Genomic DNA, 24,048 nt, shown 5'->3' on the forward strand with positions numbered 1-24,048 from the left:
GCCTGCTGGCTCTAGGTGCTTACCTATTCAGAGTCATTAAATGCATGTATCTGAGTGCTGAATGGGCTGTGCTTCCATGACACCCTGCTCTGTTCCTATCTCTAGTACCAGAGGCAGGGGTCTTTGCCTGCTGGATTCAGCATTCAATAGGATGGTTCAGGAAATGACAAGGCAGAGATAAAAGGGGAGGGGATCAGACCCAGGTAACTGCCAATGCCTACAGCTGTGTCTATACAGCACAGTTATTTTGGAATAACAGCTGCTATTTTGAAATAACTTTATGAGCATCTACACAACGCTTACGCTGAATTTAGTAAACCTCATTCTACAAGGAATAGCATCTATTCCAAAACAGATATTTCAGAACATGGGCTGTGTATTTTGAAATAAGGTATTCCAGAATGGCTTATTCCAAAATAATGTTGCTGTGTAGACACAGTATCTCAAATCAGAGCCCCTGGAAGCACTGCTTCTGGGGCTCTAATCTGAAATAGGCTCTGTTATGCGTGGACACACTGTTTTAGAATAGGTTTTGCTTATTTTGGGGCTTCCCTGTAGTTTATACACATTATTCTGGAATAGCTTATTTTGGAATAATAACTCCAGAATAAACTATTCTGGAATAATTCTCTAGTGTAGACATACCCTACAAGAGCTGCATGAGAGAAGGTCTCTTTCAACTTCAGGGGAAATGGCAGCAGCTTCCTTCATAGATTGTGGAAGTGCCTTTTCTAACAGAATTGTATTATTTTAAATGTACAGTAAACTCTTCCATATCCAGCATCTATAATCCAGAACTCACAAATAACCAGCATTTTAACCGTAAGTAAATTTCAGTTACATTTTCCATAAGTACAGAATAATTAAAGTAAATACAAATAAATACAGCAAATACAGTATAAGTTTACAGTGTATAGTACCACCACTGTTGTTTCTTAATATCTAATCTTGGTTTTATTTAGTGTTGTGCATTGCTAGGTATGCCTCTATCATCCAGAATATTTGAATATCCAGCAACCTCCTGGTCCTGAGGCTAATGGATATGAAAGAGTTGACCATATCTCTTAACTTCTTTTTAAATCTTTAAATTGTTTGAAAAATTAATCTGGACTGACATCAGGTCCTGGCATTTTACCTCTGTTCATATTAGCTATTAGACATAACATTTTTTTTTCCTGTTCCTTCTTTGATAAGGAAACTTTAACTAACTTTATATATCACGGGGAAGCCTGCTACTTCCAGATATTTTTAATAAATCCAGAGAGCTCAGAGCATCTGTAGTACAGAGGGTTTTATAATAAACAGCAAAAGTAGCACATATTTCTCCTAGCTGTTTGTTTCTTTTAGTGAGTGGAGCAGTGTGGTGCATTTGTGTCCCTTTAAATTATTTCACCTTTGATTTTATTAATTTCTTGTAGTTTAACTCCTATTTTCTGAGCTTTCTTTTTTTCAGCTGAGAAGCTCTGCTTATCAGTTGACTGCTAAATACTGCATTACCTGCCTCCCAGAGAAGCTCTCTCTTCGGAGGATCTTTAGCATTAATTTGAAAGTACTTGTATGATGGGGTACACAAACCCCAACATGGACTGGAGGGCATTAAAGTACACTTTTCAAACAGCTAGAGAACATTGATTTTGTTGATGATCTCGCCCTCCTTTCACGCCGACATGAAAGCATGGAAGAAAAGGTTGCAACACTAGACAAGACTGCCTCAATGACTGGACTGAGCATTAACAACGGAAAGACCAAGACAATGAGGATCAACCAGTACAACACTACCACCATCACACTGGGAGGGGATGACCTGGAAAATGTGGAACATGTTCACCTACTTGGGGAGTATTATGGGCAGAGATGGAGGAACAGACAAGGATATCAGTATCAGGACAGGGAAAGCAACAGCTGCAATCAAGACTCTTCATCCCATATGGAGTTCACAAATAATAGCTGCCAAGATGAAGCTGCAGCTCTTCAATGCAAATGTGAAGCATATGCTCTTATATGGATGCAAGTCCCGGCATATTAAAATGTCTTCAAGTCACAAGCTATAGACATTCAGAAACAGATGGGGTACATCCTCAAATCAAATGGCAAGACTTTATCACAAATGAGAAGCTTTAGTACAGAGTGGGACAAGAACCACTTGATGTTCCAATCAAGAGAAGAAAGTGGGGATGGCTAGGCCACATTCTCAGAAAACCATCACCTAGCATAGTCCGTCACACTGTCAAATGGAACTTGCAAGGAAAACGCAAAAGAGGGAGACCTTGGACAATGTGGAGAAGATCTACTGAGACTGAAGGAAAACAACTGGGATACTCCTGGAGTCAGATAAAAGTTTTGTCCCGAGACAGAGTGACATGGAGGAGACTTGTAAATTACCTATGCCCCACTCGGAGTACAATGGTTTAAGTCAGGTATGTCACTGAGACCAGTAGCCCTGCCCCTCCCTGCCTGCAGAGCATGTGTCAGGTGGAGACTTGGCTGAAAAAGGAGCAATGCAACTTAGAGGTGAGTAAGGAGGAGACAGTTATGTGAAAGATTCTTGATCAAAGTGCTAGAGAAGTTTCCCTGAGGGACAGGACTCTATACTGGGCTCAGCTTCAGATGATGGTTTGGATTGTTGTGAGTTTTTTGGGCAGTGATGCTAACTACTTGGCCATCTGGCCCACTAAGGGCTCTGTTACACTTGAATAATGTCATCCTATCTTTGTCTGGGAGAAGCAAAGAATTAATTTTTTAAAAAGGTGATCATTAGATCCCAAAGATCACCCTTCTAGCAAATAGTGCTTCCAGTATATGATTTGATCATTTAAAAGTCCCAGTTTCTGCAGATCTTGCCTGCTTCAATAAGGATTTAGAGATTAACATAAAATCTATCCCAGTATATGAATGTACAATCTCTCCTCTGAGTGACACTTTTTCCATCAATCTGAGGCATTTAATTGTTGATATACAAAGATGAATATGTCACCTGTTCCCTAGCTGTTTTGTCCTTTTTTTAAATCAGATCTGTTACAATAAGGAACCACTGAAATTTCCTCCTAGTATAATTGCCCTTCTCCACAGCTTGCAATATTTTATTATCGTTGATTTTTCTTTCCCCATACCCATACACAGTTAACTGGGAGCATATGCTGAGCTCACTGCTATTATTAACCAAGCAGTTGTGCTCTTTAACAAGATACACTGTCCCTCCTTTTCCTTAAATTGACCTTTCATCTAAAAAGGTATGTTTTAACCATTGATGTGCCCTCTCATTTTTTATTTGGCTGAAGCAAAAGATGTCTGCTGAAACCAATTACCTTTGTTCCTCCTGTTGAATAGTAACAGAGAGATAGCCATGTTAGTCTATATACTATCAAAACAAAAAAGCAGTCCTGTAGCACTTAAAAGACTAGCAAAATAATTTACTGGGTGGTGAGCTTTTGTGGGATAGACCCACTTCTTCAGACCGTAGCCATACACGAACAGACTGAATGTTTAAGGTACAGAGAACCAAAAATAGTTATCAAGGTTGACAAATCAGAAAAATTGTAATGAAGGTAGGCAAATCAAGAGAGAAGAGGGGCGGTAGGAGGTGGAGAAGTCAAGAGTCAGATAAAACAAAGTATGTAGAAGAGTCCATATAATGGCCCAGGTAATTGGCATCCTGGTTCAAACCACGTGTTAATGTGTCGAATTTGAATATAAAAGAGAGCTCGGCACTCTCTCTTTGTAGGCAATTCTTAAAGTTCCTTTTCAGTAAAACACAGACTTTCAGGTCATTAACAGAATGGCCCACTCCATTAAAGTGCTGCCTGACAGGCTTGTGAATCATACTTTCTCTGCATATTTTATCATTTCTCCTGTGATTCAAAGCAGCTCCAACTTTCCAGTCACCCACAGCGTTCGGACATTCCATGTTCTGATTGATAGTATATGAGTTAGTTGTAATTTTCTTGCAGTAGCCTGATCACTTGATTGGTATCAAGGACCTTGTTTATCCAGGTGACATCCAAACCAGCATCTTTTATCAGTCAGTCATATTGTCACCAGATTTCATTTGTATTGTTGTTTTATGATCAGTGCATCGACACTCATCTGACCAACCCTCCTCCTTTATCCAGGTTTGGGACTGGCATGGAACCCCTAGAGGCTTCATAGTGGAGTTAAAACATAAAATTCCAAACTTGGATATAAATCAGTTCCCAAATGACTAGGCATTTGCTTAGTCTTAAACCCCTGTACTCTCCCTATGAGCACTTTAAATACTTCTCTTGCAATGCAACAGAGGTAGTTTGAGGCCCTGGACACGAGGAGGTATAGGAATGGTCGAGGAGTGCAGGGTGTGGGTGACAGGGGTGCAGCTTACCTGGGTAGTACCCCCACATGCACATGACTCTGTGCTCTCTCTGGCTCTGAGGTATCACCCTCCACTACTCTGATTGGCCAGAATCCTGAAGCCTCCATGCAGTGCTTCATCTGGTGCTTCTCCTTCCCCCAGCTGGAGAAATGGCAACAGAGGCAGAAAAGCCTCACCAGGGAACTTTTTCTCCCACAACGGCCAGGCACTGTGCCTCCCCATTTTGATTGGCCGTAATTCCTGCCAATCAGAGCAGTGGGGAAGTCTCTCTGCATGCAGCGCCTACCATTGTCCCAGCTGGGGGAGTGGGAGGAGGAATAGTAGCATGCGAAGCCTAGACTTCCTGCCCTCTTCCTGCTCCCTGCAGAGCCTGTGGGCCAGATCCAACCCTGGCATGCCTGATCTGGCCCGCGAGGCTTGGGGTTCCGGATTTGGACCACAGGCTGGGGGTTCCTCACCCTTGGGCTCCAGGAAAAGGCCTCATCCTTACAATTCCAAGTGAAAGGAGTAAAGGTAGAAAATACTTAAGTGAAAAAAATGTGAAAACATTTTCAGTGGGGTAAGGCCCAATGTAAATTATACAACTTTGCTCAAGGTAGTTTTCTCACCGATTTATTTTTCTTTCCAACCATACCTGACTTTCTTTCAGGCAGAACCATAGAAGGCCAAGGTGCCTTGTCTTTCTCGCTCTGAGGTCAGCAACCCCCAGCACATGTGCCACGAGTGGTACACAAGCCAATTTTACCTCGGCATGTGAGGTGAGAGCTCAGCCCTGCCCCAGTTCTCCCCATGCAGAGAGTCCCGGAGCTGTGGCTGGACCCACATCCATAGGCCAGGGTCTGCAGCCACAGCCAGAGCCCATCCCACCCCTCTGCAGCACAGGAAGAGGCCGGAGCCCCCATCGCGGAGCCCCTGCCACATTGCGGGGTGGGAGACCCCACCAGAGACCCCGCTACAGCACAGGGCTGGGGCCAGAGCCCCCACTTGCCAGAGCCCCTGTGGCAGCTCCAGGAGCATAGTGCTGGAGCCCCATGGCAGCCCAGGAAGCCTGGAGAGAGGCTGGAACTGCCTGTGGTAGAAATCTTGGATCTCCTCTGCTCAGGCATATTCTGTAATTTGGGACTTCTCCACCTGAGGCCCTACTCCTTCCTTCCAGGGGGCCCAGAGCCAGCTTCCCACAGGGTCTCGAAGTCTCTCATCAGTCCTGTTTGGCTGTGGGGTCTTCTGAGGCAGGGCTCCCTCCCTCACTGCTGCTGAAGTGGTTTCAGTTATATCAGTTGAATTGTCACTGGAGCAGGGATATTCTGGGTCTCGCACCTCTGTGAGTGCCCTAACCACTAGTCAATTTTGTCTTTCTGGTCCAATGGCTACCCAAAATGAACAGCTTCAGTAGCAGAAATGTGGAGTCTTGCTACGGTGTAGCTGTCATGCTCTCTTCTTCCCTGCTTGATAGCTTTTTTTTAACCTTAGTATGTATATGGATCTTAACTGCCTCAGCCTAATGACCAAACTCGAAGGAAAAACAAATAAGGACAGAAGAATGGCCACACGAGATCAGACCAAAGGTCCATCTGTGATGAAGTGGGGGATACCTGTGTGTGTGTGTGTGTGGCTCACAGAGGGTGTGGGGCTCCTGCTGAGGGTAACCCTGACAACCAGGTAACACCTTTGTACTGCAGACAAAGGAGGAGGTGGAGCCTGAGGGGTTTAAATTGGAACTGGGAGTTGAAAGCAGTTAGTCTGGGCTGAGGGAGAGCGAGACAAAGGAGGGGGCCAGGCCCCAGCTCTGGGGGCCCCTCGGGGCCTCCTCTCCTCAACATGGATGGGACTGGCTGTCTCTGCCTGCTGTACTGACTCCTCTCTACGATGCTGTGTCCTATCGGCTAATAAACCCGCTGTTCTCCTGCTGAGTAAGAGACTCTCCTGCCTGCGGACAGGGTGCAGAGCTTGGGGGACCCCAGAACCCCATCACACCATCTACCCCCGTATCATGCTTTCCCACAGAGGTAAATGCCTGAGGGATTGAACAGGACAGGTAATCATGAAAGCAATCCCTCTCCTGACATCTGTTCCCAGCCTCTGACAAACAGAGGCTAGGGACACCATTCCTACCCATCCTCGCTAATACCCATCGAGGGACCGAACCTCCATGAATTTATCTAGTTCATTTTTGAACCTGGTAAGTCTTGGACTTCACAGCCTCCTCTGGCCAGGAGTTCCACAGGCCGACCATCCGCTGTGTGAAGAAAAACTTCCTTTTGTTAGTTTGAAACTTGCTGCCCATTAATTTTATTTAGGCTGTGCCTACATGAGCCCCCTCCATGAATATGCAGTGCCTCATTACCATAACGGCAGCCGCAGTGATTCAAAAGTGCCGCTTTCAAATCGCACGCCACCTGTGTAGCTGGAGGCCTTTCAAAACAACCCCCCAGTCTTTGATAGCCTCTTCTTCCCAAAATAAATGGGAAGAAGGGGCTTTCGAAGACTAGGGGTATGTTTTGAAAGGCTCCTGGCTTCATGGGTGGCATGCGATTCAAAAGCGTGACTTTTGAATTGCTGTGGATAACGATATGCTAATGAGGCACTGCATATTCATGGAAGCACCTCATTAGCATATTTCGAACTCCCTCACTAACATGCCCCTTCCAAAAGGAGGGGGCTTGTGTAAACACAGCCTTGGTGACCACTAGTGCTTTTGTTACGGGAACAAGTAAATAACTTTTCCTTATTCACTTTTTCCATACCAGTCACAATTTTATATACCTCTATCATAACACCCCTTCATCTTTTTTTTTTCTAAACTGAAAATTCCCAGTCTTTTAAATCTTTCTTCATATGGCACCTGTTCTAAATCCCTCATAATTTTGGTTCCCTTTTCTGAACCTTTTCCAATGCCAATACATCTTTTTTGAGACAAGGCGAACACATCTGTATGCAATAGTCAAGATGTGAGTATACAATGGATTTTTATAGAGGCAATAAGATATTCTCTGTCGTATTTGCTATCCTTTTTCTTAATGTTTCCTAGCATTCTGTTTGCCTTTTTGACTGCTGCAGCACATTGAGTAGATATTTTCAGAGAAGTAGCCACAATGACTCCAAGACTTCTCGAGTGGTTAGAGGTAAATTAGTCCCCATAATTTTGTATGTGTAGTTGGGATTATTTTTTCCAATCTGCATTACTTTACATTTATCAACATTAAAATTCATTTGCTATTTTATTGGCCAATCACTTTTGTGACATCTTTTTGAAGCTCGTCACAGTCTGCTTTGTTCTTAACTATCTTGAGCAGTTTAGTATCACCAGCAAATTTTGCCACCTCACTGTTTACCCCTTTTTCCAGGTCATTTATAAATAGGTTGAACAGCACTGATCCCAGTACAGACCATTGGGGGACACCACTAGTTACCTCCATCCATTCTGAAAATTTATTGTTTATTCCTACCTTTTGTTTCCTGTCTATTAACCAGTTTTCAATCCATGAGAGGGCCTTTCCTCTTATCCCATGACAATGTACTTTATTTGGTGAGGGACCTTATCAAAGGCTTTCCGGAAATCTAAGTACACTATATCCACTGGATCCCTCTTGTCCACATGCTTATTTACCTCCTCAGAGAATTCTAGTGGACTAGTAAGGCATGATTTCCCTTTATAGAAACCATGTTGACTTTTCCCCAACAAGTTATCTTCTTCTACATGTCTGACAATTTTATTCTTTACTATAGTTTCAACTAATTTATCAGGTGCTGACATTACACTTACTGGTCTGTAATTGCCAGGATCACTTCTAGAGCCTTTTTTAAATATTGGTGTCACATCAGTTATCTTCCAGTCAATATTTAAAGGGTAAATTACAAACCATGGTTAATAGTTCTGCAATTTCAGATTTGAGTTCTTTCAGAACTCTTGGGTGAATGTCATCTGGTCCTGGTGACTCATTACTATTAAGCAGATCAATTTGTTCCAAAACCCCCTCTAATGACAGTTCAATCGTGGACAACTCCTCAGATGTGTCACCTAAAAATAACGGCACAGGCTTAGGAATCTCCCTAAAATCCTCAGCCGTGAAGACTAAAGGAAAGAATTCATTTAGTGTCTCTGCAATGGCCTTATCATCTCTGAGTGCTTTCTTAGCTTCTCAATCATCCAGTGGCCCTACTGCTTGAAGAATTTTTTTGTCAAAGGGCTTATGCACTGATTGTCAACCATATTTATAGTGTGTCTCCAGAACTCACAATATACCCCCTACATACATCATAAAAGAATATGAATGATCAGTGAGTTATTCATTTTCCATTGATATTTTATGACAACTTCTAGATACGTCTAACATTTTGTGATAATCTGTAGGAGTAAGTTAAGCCTGATAAGAATGTCGATACAGAGTAGTGAGCCACTAATGGACCACTATGTCACACAGATATGTAAGTAACATTATCTTTCTACGCCTACTCAATGTTTCCCTGAAAAATCTAAGGATTGCATAAGTCCTTCTAATCACTATGTCACATTGAGAACTCATATTCTTCTCAAAGTCCTCTTCAGAATCACTGCTTCTCACGACAGAATCCCCAAGTGCACCAGACTGGTTTATGTTCTTTGTTCCTATGTACATAACTTTAAATTTCCCATGCAGGTTGAACTTCTCTAACCTAGAACTCTCCTGTCCAGCAACATCCATAATCCAGCATGATTTTAGTCACACAGACGACCACTTATTCTGGGTGTGGCCAAGTTTTCTGTGGTTCCATAAAATTTGTTTACGGCTACCAGTCCTGGCTGTCAGTGTTTTGTGCTGTCATTTAGCTGTAATTTACCCTTAAATGTCTTCTGAGAGCTAAGTGAGCAGTGGAAGTGTTGGTAATGTGCTAGACAATACTGACCTCCCATAGTCCAGCAAATTCTCTCATTTGACACTGGTCAGGTCCTGAGGATGCCAGATGAGAGAGATTTGACTTGTATTAAAACACACATGCTGTTCATTTGGACTAGCTTATGGAGTGATGCAGGTCAGTGTGTCAGTGAACTGTCCTCTTCTTTATTTGCTACTCACCCAATCTATGTCATCGGCAAACTTTCTCAGTAGTGATTTTTATGTTCTCTTCCAGATTACTAATAACAACATTAAATAGCATCATCCCTGCATGACCCCTCTTGAAACATATGCACTTAATGATGTTTCCCTATTTAGAATTACATTTGAGACCTTCCAGTTAGCTAGTTTTTCAATACATTTAATGTGTGTCATGTTAATTGTGTATTCTAGTTTTTTTAATCAAAATGTTGTGTGGTACCAAGTCAAATGACGTAACTCCACATACCATGACAGCACCCACAATTGAACAGTATAGTAACGTTCAACAGATTAGGGCATGCTAATTCCATTGGGTTCTATCTTGCTCCCACTGGAGTTTTATTATTTTAGAAGAAGCAGGACTGAGAAGATTCCATACCTCAGCATACATTTACAGATTACAATAGGTTTATTCTTGATTAGAGGGCATTGAGATTTGTTATGAAAATATAGAACTAAGAGCTGTATTGTTCTCATCTGCACAGCATGACTCAAATTTACATAGCTCTGACCCACTGTGAGCTAGTAAAACCTGGCATGGGTTCTCCTGGGTGGCTGTCTGAGGTTGTATATTGGGAAGAGATGTACCCAGGACACTCGAGTTTCTGGGGAGGATGGATGTGCTGGGCTAGGGCTGTCCTGCTTGAGTGGTCCTTTTTCCCTTTCTCTCTGTTTTAGTACTGCTTCTGGAGACCCTACTTTAAATCAAACCTCCCTAGTGTTCTATCTTTGCTTCCTATGTGACCTTCCTGTACAAGAACCCAGAACTATTAGTTCACTTCTTTGTTTAATATCCTGAGATGGCTCCAACTGTCTTCCCAGGGCCCAGCAGATTAAACAAGCCCTCCCTGTGCCAGGGAGCATGTAGTTTAGGTTCATTCATCTGGGTCATGTGACAGGCCAAAAAGGACCACAAGAGCAACTGTTCACACAACACATGTTGGTAAAGGTCCACTCCAAGCAGGAACATTCTATAGCAGGAACCAATTGATTTAGTGAGTGTGGAACTGCCTCTGAAAGGTCATTTTCCAATTAAAAGTTTGGCTTCAGCCATTAACATATAAATCACCTGTGAGCTCTGGAGTAACACTGAGTCCAAACCTGCCCAGTGGTCAACACCCTCAACTTTAATTTGACCCAATCTGAAATCAGGGATCAGGCTCAAAGGGTCTCTTTACAGTCAAATGCTATGAGTCCTGACTTTAAATTAATTCTCTTTTATGCTGCTGTTTGTGTTGGGTAGTTTATGTGTAGCCTTGAGTTACCTTTCACAAATACAGCAACAGCTGGAGGGCCCATGTTTCCTTAAATAAGGAAATGTGCAGTGCATGCCTACATGATATTCTTTGTCCTTAGCAATTTTGCTCTTTATGTTGATTTATATCTAGAGATTAAGGAATTTGCCTTTCAATAACTTATTCTCTGGGAACTACCAAGTGGAGGAGAAAGTTGATTTTCCATCATGTTTTCAGCTCTACATAACTGTCTCTTAAAAACACCATTAGCCATTTCTCCTTGACAGTGTTAAATATACGTCTCAAAAATGATTGCTAATCGCTTGCTATGTTTTGCTGTTTCTATAGCCTGACTGGCATACAGAACGTGCTGAAGACAAATGACTGGGTGATGTCTCTGTGCCCCAAGGAGCTTCCAGCCTAAATTAGACAGACCATTACTAGAAAGGAACGTGGCAGTTTGGTGAGAGAGGAGGAAGCAAAGGATTCTTGGGGCTGGTGAGAACTCCCTTAGGCACTGCTTCTGCAAGGAACTTTGTGCAAGTTGAGCCCTGCAGAAGCAGAATCAGGGATTGGGTTTGTTTCAGCTTTTCATTTCTCTTCCTTCCCCAATCTGATCAAGCCTAAGATGAAGAAGAGAGCATCAGAGCTTAGACTAGTGATGGACAGGAAGATGGAAGAAATGGCTGTGATGAAAGCAAGGCACAATGCTTGGTACCCAGGAAGAGGGAGCTTGTTCCTCCTGCAGACTTGATTCTGATCTCACTTAAAACAGGCTTTATACTGGAATATAGGAATTGTCATAATAAATCAGATCCAAGGTTCAGTGAGTCCAGACTCCTTCCTGTCTGACAGCAGCAAGTAGATATCTCAATGGCGGGGCAAGACCCCTGCTATAGGCAGATACAAGATAATCCGCTACCCACGATAGACATCATGGTGATCTCTGATGTGTCAGGGCTTAAGACAACTGAACTAAGAGATTTATTTTAATATTAATTATTCGTATTACCATAGCATATATGACCTAGATGTAGATCAAGACTCCATTGTTCTAGCTGATGTACAGATATGGAAGAAAGAAGTGTAAGAAAATGGGAGAAGAGAAATGCAGTGCCCCCATGACAAAGTGATACAGAGAGCATGTATGAGAGAAGGCAATACCTCCATCAGAGAAGGCAGCTGCAGAAGCAGTGTCAGACAAAGGAACCCAGATGTCTGAGAGAGCCAGGAGCTGGAGGGAGTGAGATACAAAGGGGTCATGGATGGCTGAGATATTTTTCGAGATGGATATCCCAGAGATAGAAAAAAATGAGAGATGTTAGTGGGGAAGCAGAGAGTAATGAGTACCAAGTTAGCCAGGGATGAGAGAATGACTGAATGGGGTTGGGGTTACATGTGCAAGTGGGTATGGGTGGGGATGTTTGGAGGGCCTCTCTTGGGTCACATATCATCAGAGGAGGATGGGATTGTGGGATCTGGATATGCACTGATGGTAAGAGGAGGGAGATAGGGATGGAGAGGAGCAGAGCTGGTGGGAACTGTAGACCAGTGAGGTTAATAAGGATTTAGAAATGGAGCAAATGAAGTTGCTGGGGTAGGGAAAATCCTATTGATGGCTGCAATACTTGCAGACCAGGTGCCAGCTCATGCCAAGGCCTCAGGCCTCAACTGATGAACACTGACCAAGAGGTACCTGGAAACCAGACTGGCTTACCTTTCTTAACATGTATTTTAAAAAATACTAAGTTTATGACAATGTGTTTAGACTTTGTGAAATGCTTGTAAAGATTAGCTTACACCTTGACACATGAAGTTTAATATCCCTTCCAAACTTTTGTTATAATTAAGTACAGTAACTCTGGTTATTCCTTGCTTCCTTCCACCTGTCCCTTTTTGAATCTTGCTAGGTTTTTGGCCTTAATAACTTTCTGTGGCAATGAGTTCCACAGCCTAACTAAGCAAGGTGAAAAAGTATTTCCTTTTATCAGTTTTGGATTTGCTGTCTTTAATTTAGTTGACAGTAATTTAATTGCCTGTACCCTTGTTCTCCAATGGGTGGAGGCTCGCACTTCTAGCACTGACAGGCTTGGCAATGACTCACAACAATAAACTGTCATTAAGCCATCCTGATGGTAAAAGAGGACCTCCTCCCTGCCTCAAATTTGGTGCCAGCCATTTCAATAAGAAATACCTCTTTCCTGTCCTTTAATACCAGAATGATGATGAGGCCCACCAGCCACAATCCTTTTTCCCTGACAGATGTCTTCAGTTATCTATACTCTCTGGCTAGGTCTACAATACAGCAATCTGTTGACAGAAGTTACTGCTGAAGATACCTTCTGACAAAACTTCTGTTGACAGATTACAGCCACACACTAAAGAGGATTGCTCTGTCGATCCACTCTGTCAACAGAGAGCGGCCAGACCAGCAGCACAGCTGACAGGGCTGCTCGGGTGACCTGGAAGCCTTGTCTTTCCAATAGAGGGCCATCCAGAGCATCCACATGTTTATTTGTCGACAGATTCTGTCGAGAAAGGTGTTCTGCCTTCGGGGGAGCGGGGGAGGGGAGAGGCAGAAGTTGTCGACAAAAGTGCTGCATTCTGTTGAGTTACTGTTGACAGAATGCATTTTTAGTGTGCATGCTTGATGAGTTTTGTAGCCTCTGAGAGATTGCTCATTCTTCTTTTCTACTAGTGAAACCACTGCCCAGTTCCTCTGCTCACAGTCTCACCAGACACCCTAGCCATCATCTTCTCTCACCTTCCATCCACATATCCTTAAGCCGCTCAGATCTCTCTCTGTCCTCATGTTGCCAACTTTGATGTACAGAAAAACCTTATGATATTAGGGATGAACCTGAACCTATAAAATCAGACAACTGGTGTATATACTGAGCACTCTTGTGGATTTCCTAGGACAACTACCTCAGGAAGGGACAGTGCTTTGACAACCTCGGCAAGTAGTAGTCTTACTCTGCCTCTATATCCCCATGGCCTCTGTTCTTGCTTCCCCTCCCATCTTCTCAAAACCCGGGGACCTGACAGCTTGTCTACACCAGAAAGTTTTCTCACTTTACCGAGCCCAGCATGCTAATAGCTCTTTTTGTGGATGAAGTTATACTGGTATAAACATGCTTATACTGGTATAGCTTTTTTGAGTTTGCAAAGGGAATAATCTATACCATTATAAGTCCATGGCTACGTCTACACTAGCCCCAAACTTTGAAATGGCCACGCAAATGGCCATTTCGAAGTTTACTAATGAAGCGCTGAAATGCATATTCAGCGCTTCATTAGCATGCGGGTGGCCGCGGCACTTCGAAATTGATGCGCCTCGCCGCCGCGTGGCTCGTCCCGACGGGGCTCCTTTTTGAAAGGACCCTGCCTACTTTGAAGTCCCCTTATTCCCATCAGCTCATGGGAGCTGATGAGCTGATGGGAGTAAGGGGACTTTGAAGCAGGCGGGGTCCTTTCGAAAAGAAGCCCCGTCGGGATGAGCCGCGCGGCGGCGAGGCGCGTCAATTTCGAAGTGCCGCGGCCACCCGCATGCTAACGAAGCGCTGAATATGCATTTCAGCGCTTCCTTAGTAAACTTCGAAATGGCCATTTGCGTGGCCATTTCGAAGTTTGGGGCTAGTGTAGACACGGCCTACGTCTGCACAGCACATTTGCTGTTAAAGCTTGTTTTGGTTAGGAATGTGGGGAAAAAAAACAGACAAAAGTTATAACAATAAAAAGTGCTGATGTAGACAGCACTTTGTTGGCATGAAACGCTCTTCTGCTGACACTCTACTGCTCTTCGTTGGGGTAAAGTCATCAATCTTCTAATCACACAGAACTGAAGACCCTTCCCCTTCCCTCAACCCATTGCTTCCAGGCGGCCTGCCCCTGCTCTGTCCCTTCTCTGTGGCCCTGCCTCTGTTCATACACTCCCCCCACCCTCACTCACTCACATTAACCAGGGTGGAGCAGTGGGTTTTGGTGCAGGAGTGGGTTTGGTCTCTGGGATGGGTCCTGGATGAGGGGTTTAGGGTGCTGGAGGGGACTCTGAGAGGTGGAGATGAGGGTTTGGGAGTCTGATAGAGGGCACCAGGCTGAGGCAGCAGTGCAAGGTGGAGGCAAGGCCCTGGAGATGAGGAGGGCAGGGCCCCAAGGGGCTCTGGAGCAGTGTGCAGGCTTTGAGATAGGGCCAGAAATAAGGCGTTCAGAATGTGAAGGGAGCTCTGGGCTGGGATGTGAGCTCCGGGAAAAGAGTTTGAGTGCAGGAGAGGACTCAGGACTGTGGCAGGTGGTTGGGATAGAAAAGTGGATGAGATGTGTGGATTCTGGCAGCTCATGGGAGTGGCAATATGCTCTGCCAGCTCCCAGGCGGAGGTGCAGCTAGGAGGCTTTGCACATTCCCCCGCCCTCTGGCGTTGCCCCCACAGCTCCCATAATCTGCGGTTCTGGCCAATGGTAGCTGTGGAGCCAGTACTCAGAACGGAGGCAGCGTGCAGAGTCCCTGTGGCTGCCCCTAGGCCCAGGAGTCAGAGCGACATGGTGTCACTGCCGGGGAGCGGCATGGAGCCAGGCAGGGAACCAGTCAGCCCCAGGCAGCACTGCTGCCCAGAGCGACCAGCAGGCTACTCTGGTCAAACACCTTACACCTGGCGAGCTCAGGCGCGAGGGCTTTACGTTGCTAACAGGCACACACACTCTCTTGTCACCATACAACAGTGTCCACACGAGGGCTCATCCCAGAGTAACTACCAGCAAATCTCCCCACTCGGCCCAGCCTCATCTCCCCAGATCCCTCCGCTCGCAGACTCCTCCCTCATGAAACCTCTCCCCAGGCCTAGCTCAAGGGCCTTCCTGACAAGGCCCACCCACTCCCCGCGGGCTGCACGCCGCACCTCACCCCACCCCACCGGGCTGCCCAGTTGTCGCAGGGACGCTTCAACCCCTCCCGCGGCGGGCCTCACCTTCCGCCTCCCGCGCTCGCCGCGATTGGTCGAGAGCGAGCGCGCTGCGCACGGATTGGCTGAGCGCGGAGGTCCCGCCCTGTCTGTCAGCGAGTTTCACTGCTCAGGCAGAGGTCGGCAGCAGCCGAGCTGCGGGTGCCTTAGAACCACACGTTCCCTCCCCCTCCCGGCCGGGCCCGCAGGGAGAGTGACACTCACCAGGCGGCTCCGTCCCGGCGGCGAAAGCAGCTCACAACCGTCACCCGCCTGGGTAGGAGCCTCGGGGAGTCAGACGGAGCGGGCTGGTGGGGTCCACGGGGCAGGGAGTGTGTGAGGGGACCCGGGGGCGTGGGCCAGCCGTGGCGGGATGGGCTCTTGGGGCCCTGTGTGTGCGGGAGCTGGGACTGGAGAGCGGAGCTCGGGAGGGGCTGCTGGACTCTGCGAGGAGCCCTTGGGGGCAGTAACTAAGGTGGCGCACGGCCCTGTAGGAAGGCAGCGGGCAGGGCGCGGCCCTGAGTGGGGCCTTGGGGGGAGAGGGCAGCGGGGAGGATGCGGCCCCGAGGTGGGAGAAGGGTCGGGTGGGGCCTTGCCTTGAGGGGGGTGGGGTCTTGGGGGCGAGAGAGGGAAGGGATAGGGCGGGGCCCCGAGGGGGGAAGGGTCGGGTGGGGCCTTGGGGGGAGTTGTGGGGGGCGGAATCCTGAGAGTGAGGAGGGGAGGGGATTGGGGGCAGTGGTGAGGGGGAAGGGTCCGGGGCGAGGAGGGTAGTGTTCAGCCTGGGGAGGGGCAGGGGGGATGCTATGAGCCTGTGGGAGGAGTGTCTAGCCGGAGTTGGATCTACTGTTGAGGTGGGTGTGAGACTTAGGCTTACTTATTTCTTCCACGATCTGCTGGGGCAGCAAGGGAAGATATTACCAGCAGAGTGGAAGGAGGGGGTGAAGTGAAGGTTACACACCCGGCGAGGATGGGGGATGATACCCCTCTTTCTTTGACTTCCCAGGAGCTGGCGTCATTTTCCGTCCCTCAGGCAGGTTTCTGTCTGCTGGGAGAGGCTGTCTGTCAGTGTGTAAGGGGTTTTTCAGGACTCCTCTGACCTAACCAGATCCTTTACTTCTCCCAGTCTGTGCTGATTCCTGGGGACAGGAGGCTCTTATCTGGGTTTAGCCTTGGGATTATTTGGTAAAGAGAGGAACAGAGCTGGGGCCACACATTTTTGCTATAGGATTAAGGGCATTTCTACTCAGGGGAGGGCACATTTGAATATGTATAATCAAAATTTCCCCAGACAGAACTTGCCAAAAATCTCACTTAAGAGCTCTGACTCTCCCAAACTTCCCCTTAGTCTCGCTTCCCCCAACCTCGTATAATTCATTTTTCTCCAAATTAAGGGTTATGCAGCATTTTATGCCTTTTATGGGAATAGAAATTGATTTATAAATCCTAGTATGGTGAGGGGGCAGAATATTCTCCAGTAACCCCACCGTGTTCCAGTGGTTGCAATTTAATTTGTGGTAGCTAATATTTTGTAGCAGGCAGTGTGCTTGCATATAATAATTGGTGCACACAAAAGTGACAGGATATGCAAAATGAAAGAGGGAGGAGGAACATCCTGCAGCAGCTGTCATGGGTGAGGGAGGTGTGTGATTTTTGTCAGGGTTATCCCAGAGGAAGTGGGAGTTGCTGGCAAAGGCTTTGTTGCATTGGAGGGAAGAGGCTGTGTTACTAGTGAAATCTTTGCTTTTTGTGCAGTTCTATTTTAAATAAAATTTTCATGAAATCCCCTTTCTCTCTCAGACATACATGTGTGTTTGTCTAACACACAGTATTACCTGTACCTGGGCTTCTTATCTGTTCCTCTTGAAGCTTTTTGTAATGTGGTCCCTTCTGTTTCCTTGCTATACTCTTAGTTGGCTAGTTTCCTTCCCTACTTTACAAGGATAGTTGTGGCATTGCATCAGGGGATATTTGTGCTGTAATTCAGTAATACAGCAAGGATAAGCATTTGCAGAGCTGCTGTCTGCTTGCAGCTTGATGAGATGGGTGTGGTAAGCTGAGTGCATACAGCAGACGCTAGGCCTATATGGTAACACTGTCCAGTCATCAGCATAGAGATTCAAAAGCCAAGCTATTTATATAAATTAGGCCCAGTTTCAAACTGAGCACATTGATTTAGAAGGAACAGTTGTCATATTCAAGTATTAAAATGTTTGCTATGACACTGAATAGTATTGTCACTGGTAAGTTTAGAAACAAGTGCCATGGAATTGTAGCATACAAAAAGTCCACTCTGAATAAATGCATTCTTCATTAGGTGAATTCTGCATCTAAAAATATGCTTTGTCATTGCAACATTCAGTTTCTTTTTTTTTGTCAAAATCATTCCCTGATATTAAATCTGAATTCAGGTTTTAGCTCAACTTTCCTAATAAACCTTCCTCAACCTTAAAACTCCATCGCTATTGCAGTATTCTTCATTTCACTTTGATTCTGCTTATGGGGTGTCTAAGCTCCTGTGGAAGAACACCTTGGTCCCCTTTTCTAGCAAGAGAAAGCTCAGTTTGTTTGTAGTTTTCTTCTTAAGAGGTTTTTAAGGGAATACTTCTGGATACCAGTATTGTGCACGCAGCAGAAATTTTATCGTTCCTGTGAAAAGGAAAGTAATATTGAACACAGTGTCTAAAAAGATCTATACAATGTATTTTCAGTGTTGAAAACCCCCAAATATTATTTTTTTCCTATAAGACTTAACGTTGGGGGAATAGTGACCTCTTCTTTTTCCCTCCTCTCATCTTGCTCTTGCAGTGACCAGCAAGTAACTGTGTGTGGTACAGCCTTAAGGTGTGTCTATGCTTCAGTTAAATACCTGTGGCTGGTATTCAGCAGATTCAGATTGTGAGCTTCAGCTTGAATGCCTCCATCACAGTTTTACAGCCTGAGGTCAAAAGGGACTAGCTGTGGGGTTTTTAATTGCCGTGTAGACATACTCTTAGGCTATGTCTTCACTAGAGGAAAAATTGATCCTGCCACAGTTGATCTTTGAAGGAGTTCAATTTACCGGGTTTAGAAGGGACCTTCTAAATTGAACTTACAGGGTGCCTTTGTCAGTGCTAGTATTTCTCTCCCCTGGAGTAAGGGAAGTCGATGTTAGCGCATGCTCCCCTCAATCTCCCTTACTGGAGACAGTACTGATGTAATTAACTTACCTAAATTGTGGTCTTTAATTTGACCTTCCCCTGTAGTGTGGACCTGCCCTTAGTTTCCCTTTTGTTTCATACTGCTTTGAGTATTATGCTGATTGATGATTTGAAAGATTTTACAATTGTTAATGAACAGGAAAGGAATTTTTGGCTTAAATGTTCCACTTAGTGTATGCTGGTGTAACATTTTGGGGTATTACCATCTTATTTTCATTTACTTTACAGAATAGCTTTCTCTTATATGAAAAATCAAAATCCCCTTGATTTATTGTTGCTTGTTGCCAAGTCGTAAATTTTAGTAATTTTGTAAGCCATAATACCAATGGCTACTTGGTGGATCAGAATATAAAGTTTACAATAACTTTTTTTTGTGATTAAAATTACTCGGATAATTTATAAAATAAATGAGTACTTTTATGATTGTTCTAGAAAGTCTCAGTTACCCACACATCTAGAGAGACAATGAAGGTTCCCTGTTTCTGTGTTCTAATCACTTCAGGCCAGAAGGATTTTTCAATTTAAATTAGTGCTATTATAACAGAAGTTTAATTAAGCTATCATGTATTTTCGTTTTCCTTGGAAATAAACAATCAGATTTTGTTATGATAAATGATGTCAGGATAGTTTAGAATCTGATATACTGCTTCAAAAGCCGAATGGCATTGATATTATGACTTAATTATCTCAGTTAATATGTATCTCCTAAACTGTCTTCAGTGGAAATATAAAATTAATGGCCATTATTTCTTCCAATCCCTGAAATGTCTAAGACTGATGAAGGTCAGGATAGTCAGTACTCACTCTGAGCACAGTGTGCTCCCCCGCCAAACAGCATTAGAGAATGATTGAGTCACTTTGGTCTCGTAGGAGAAACAGAAAGCATTTTTTTAAATACACTTATTTATATAATCTACTCTGGAGCTCTGAAGTCTGATTTTTACTTGATATTTCGTTAATGGTAATAGTTACTGGATCTTATCATTAACCTGCATAGTTCAGACTCGTGCTGGGTATGAATTAAGGAGTTTTGAGCACTTCTCCATGGGTGGAGGTGCAGATGCTTACCATCTCAGGGTGTGCCCCTTATTGCATGAAACTCTAGTGGTCTACCCAAAGACCTATTTTAACAGAAAATTGTGTGACTTCAGTTTGTGTTGGTAAATTAATTGTTGTAGTCACTTTGTTCCTGTGAGTGCAAATGTTCATTATAGACTTACAGTCGGATAAAGGAGAGAGGCCAGTAAGTGGACTACAATGGCTTACTTTCCTATAGTCTAAACCAGTGATAGGCAAACAAGATTGTGTGGGCTGCTTGAGTCACCTGTCCTTTGTCTCAGTGGTCCTCATGATTGGCAGTGGTGGGCAGCCTGCAGCCCTCTGGGGCAGAGGTGAGTAAATTTTTTACGTTGGGCCCCACTTTGGTCCCTGCAATTAGCTGGGCCCTTCAACCTGTCTAGTTTCTGTCCCAAACTGACAGAAATTTTGGCTATGTTTATATAAAAAAATCCCCTTTCCTTATGTGTAAGAAAATTACTATGTAGAATGTCAAAACTTTATTAATCAGTATATAAATGTGAATACACATCTAGAAAAAAAAAAAAGGAGAATTTTGACATTTTAAATGAGGTGGATGAGCATGAGACCCAGCAACCAATTGCGGAAATTTCATGCCCCCTGAGGGGACCGGTCCCACACTTTGCTCACCTCAGCTCTGGGGGTTCCATCTGTGACTTGCACACACTCTGTCTGCTCCCGTTCCCTATGTCTCTTGTACACTGGAGCTTATTTCCTATTCCTCCTCCTCCTCCCCTCCCTCCCAGCTCTTTTGGAGTGCCAAGAATCCGCTGATTCATGCTCCATCCTCGCTCCTCCCATCCTTCCCAGAGCTTGAATGCTGCAAATCATGGCTCTCTGGAATTGCTGTGAGGGAGGAGGTGGAATAGGATGTGCAGGTCTCCATTGTGGCAGAGGTGTGGGGAAAGGGAGCAGACAGAGTGGACAACCTGAGACCTGCACAATACTGGTCTAAATTGTCACTGACATTTTGCAACTACAGGTTGAACCTCTCTCGTCTGGCTCCCTTGGGACGTGACTCATGCCGCATCAGAGAATTTGCTGGATGACAGGAGGTCATTATTTTCAAGGACGTTACTAACATTTCACTGTTTAATGGGCTCTTGGAAGGCATTTGGGGTAAATTACAGCTAAATAACAGCACAGAACACTGAGAGCCAGGACTGGTGGCTGTAAAAAAAAAACTTTATGGGCCCCGTGGCAAACTTGGTCACGCCCATGATAAGTGGTCATCCAGATACCCATAATCCAGTATGATTTTAGTTATTCCTGGATAAGAAAGTGCTGTATTTGAGAGGTTCAACCTGTAGTTTTGGTTTAGATGCATGAATGCAGTCTATATATGCAGCCATTTTTGTAAGAGAGCCAAATAGTTCAGTTTTAAGATTGGTTTGAAGAAAACCATTTGCCCTCTGGTTTTAGCGACACCAGTAGGTCAATTTAAGTGTTAGTTTTGTTAAGTAGTGTTTTATTTAAAGGGAAAAAAATGATAAACTGAAAAAATGTGAAATGAAAACAACACACTTCAGTCAGTTTTTTTTAAAAAAGAATTTTATTTTTATTGATCATACTGAATGCAGCTGTGAAAAGTTAACACCACGCATTTAAAAAAAGTCAGTTGATAATCTGAATGCCAGTAACTCAAGAATCTAAGTATCTTTTCAAAATATTAATCTTAATCTGTATCCTGTCTTAAAATGGCTTCAGGCTGGCAAATTCTTGGTTTAAACAGATTTGTGTATCTTTTTTTTTTCTCTAGAGTTTGAAAAAAGGGCTGACACAGCCTTAATTTTATTGAACAAAGCTATCATTATTTTTGAGGTTTCAACCCCTGTGTATGCTAGTGGTTACCTCTCTCTCCAGACGTAAATGGACCTGAGCCACAAAATAAGATCTGGATTTCTGAGAGGTTTTGTCCAGAGTTTAATCTAGGCTCATTTGTACTGGTAAGAAAAAGCTACTATTGATTCTAACTTAGTTTTGCTATTCTTCAGTTGCTCCCCATGCAATAAATCCTTTCCTAGTAAATGCAGTTCTAGCAGTGACCCATCCATATATACATTTAGTATTGATGTACAGATTTCTTTATCTTGATAGGAATTTGCCAGATATGAATAAGGGAATCCACTGGTGAATAAATCTGTATGAATCTGTCCAGATGCATTGAATCATGTATAAGTAAAATGCAAGTAATAGTTACTTATGATATATTTATGCATTAGTTTGGCTTTTGTGGTGGGGTTGGAAAGACAAGTAAAGTGTACTGTGCTGCTTCAAACTTAGATTAGAAGAAATTCTAATTTTTTCCTGTGACTGTTGATTGTTTTCACGCATCACACTCCTGAAAATGGCATGTGTAGATGGGAATACTTTATTTTACTTTTCAAAGTTATATGTATAATGTTCTGAGATTTAGACCTTCTTTGGTGCTTGAGTTGGTGGTCTTAAGCTGGCACTCTTACCTGAAGTATAACTTAAATCGTCTTCAGCAATAGGTGATGAACGTGCAGAGTATTTGCGCTGCATCTGAGATGGCAGCACAGCATTGTGGTGATAGTGCCTAAAGACACATCAAAAACTGAATTTGCAATAGGAGGGTGTCAGAAAGAGGGTGGTAGTTTCTTACCAGATCAGTGGCTATGGTCATTCACAGCATGATTTTAAAGGTCACCGGTACTTAATTACTAGTAGCTATACTGAATGGAGGCCTGTCAGTTTAGGTAGTTTTTATAGGTAGTATATTGTAATAGAGAGACTGAAGATAGCATTCCCATTGTTGAAAATGTCTTCAGTCTTCCAGAGTTCAGAAGCCTGTGTCGTGCTCTGGTAGGTAGTTGTGTGCATGCACAAAAGAATTCCTCAGTGGGAAGAAAAGGTCAGTGAAATCAATTGCTGGATCTTCTGCAAATATTAATTCTGCAGCAGTGTGAATAATGCATTTTGGTCCATAATAGCATAGTAAACTACCTATGGGAAAGCTTTTAAGTAAGGTATTTGAAATTACAATATACTAGAATTTAGAAGCAGACTGGAGAAGTATGAATCTGGTCCCTGAGCCCTTGGGTATTACAAGCTTGGTTGCTCTGGAATTTTAGGTCAAAGGATTATAGACAGATGTTAGTGTGAGTCATAAATGACATTTAAATTATACAATAATTGACTTTTTATATGTGGGAATACTATTATGGAATGCAAAATAAAAAAACAACAAAAACAAAAACCAAACCCTCCTGAGCAGGATTTATTCTAAGCATACACTGAGAAGGACTATGAATTGTGTGCATCATTATATGGTCCTGTATATGGATGTTAACAGCTACAGTGGTAAGAATGACGCTTACTGCTCTGCTTACTGGTTAACTAGCTCTTTTGGTGAACTCTGGTGGCACCCAGCTGTGCCAGGCTATAGCAGCCCTGGCTGCAGAGCGGCTGGTGGTCCAGGTGGCAGGACCTCACTGCTGTGACAGGGCTGGGTGGTGGGCCTGGCAGCAGGCCCTGAGTTAAAACAGTTAACTAGTTTAACATCTCTAATCCTAATGTCTTACAAATTTGCTTAGTTCATAGCTAGTGGTTTAATCATGCCTTGAAAAATTTACCAGATGTGCTATCCTTTTGGTTAATCCGATAGTTAGAATAGAGATAAATGAAAGATGATTGAGGGATCCCACCACTAAGTTCCATAAGCAAAGCTCAGTAACGCCTTGTGTTTTACAACCAATATCTCTCCAGGCTGTATTTTGATGGATATTTTAATGAATGGGTAAGGTCCATCTTTTGTCTCATGCTCTCTCTAGTTGGGTACTAGCAGATTTTTCCCTACTGTCCTATGTGGCTGTAAAGGAGAAGGCTTTTCTTTTCCATCTCTCTGAGTCCTGTACCTCCTGGTTACAACAGCAGGGAAGGCTATGCTATTTTACCCTCCAAGCTTCTGCTTTAAGCCTTGTTCCTGTTGCATAGCTAGTGTCTGCCACTGATGTTAGCAGGGCAAAAATGACATTCTTTCTCAATTTTACTGCTATACACAAGATTCGTAATAGGAGTGAAACTTGACTATCCTTGACTATCTGTTACTATTGACTATCCTTGAATGACTAGTAAGAGCATCTGCAGAAGCATTAAAGCTATCTGCATAGTCAGAAATAAGATGTTTCATTAGCTCACATTTTACATGTGGGAAAATTT

General features: G+C 43.9%; 1 protein-coding gene across 9 annotated transcripts in view; it reads left to right on the forward strand.

Annotated features, from left to right (window-relative positions):
• The first annotated feature begins 15,719 nt into the window (after positions 1-15,719).
• Positions 15,720-24,048, forward strand: part of MAP4 (microtubule associated protein 4) — a 285,144-nt gene continuing 276,815 nt past the window's right edge. For 5 of the 9 annotated variants that reach the window (XM_074985217.1, XM_074985216.1, XM_074985223.1 and 2 more), the window contains exon 1: positions 15,721-15,869. The gene's annotated coding sequence lies outside the window, so the exon portion shown is untranslated. Of the gene's footprint in view, positions 15,870-24,048 lie in introns of all 9 variants that reach the window. The other 4 variants (XM_074985219.1, XM_074985222.1, XM_074985224.1 and 1 more) reach the window with 2 other exon arrangements.

This window comes from Carettochelys insculpta, chromosome 2 (assembly GCF_033958435.1).
Source record: "Carettochelys insculpta isolate YL-2023 chromosome 2, ASM3395843v1, whole genome shotgun sequence".
In the NCBI taxonomy this organism is placed as follows: domain Eukaryota; kingdom Metazoa; phylum Chordata; order Testudines; family Carettochelyidae; genus Carettochelys; species Carettochelys insculpta.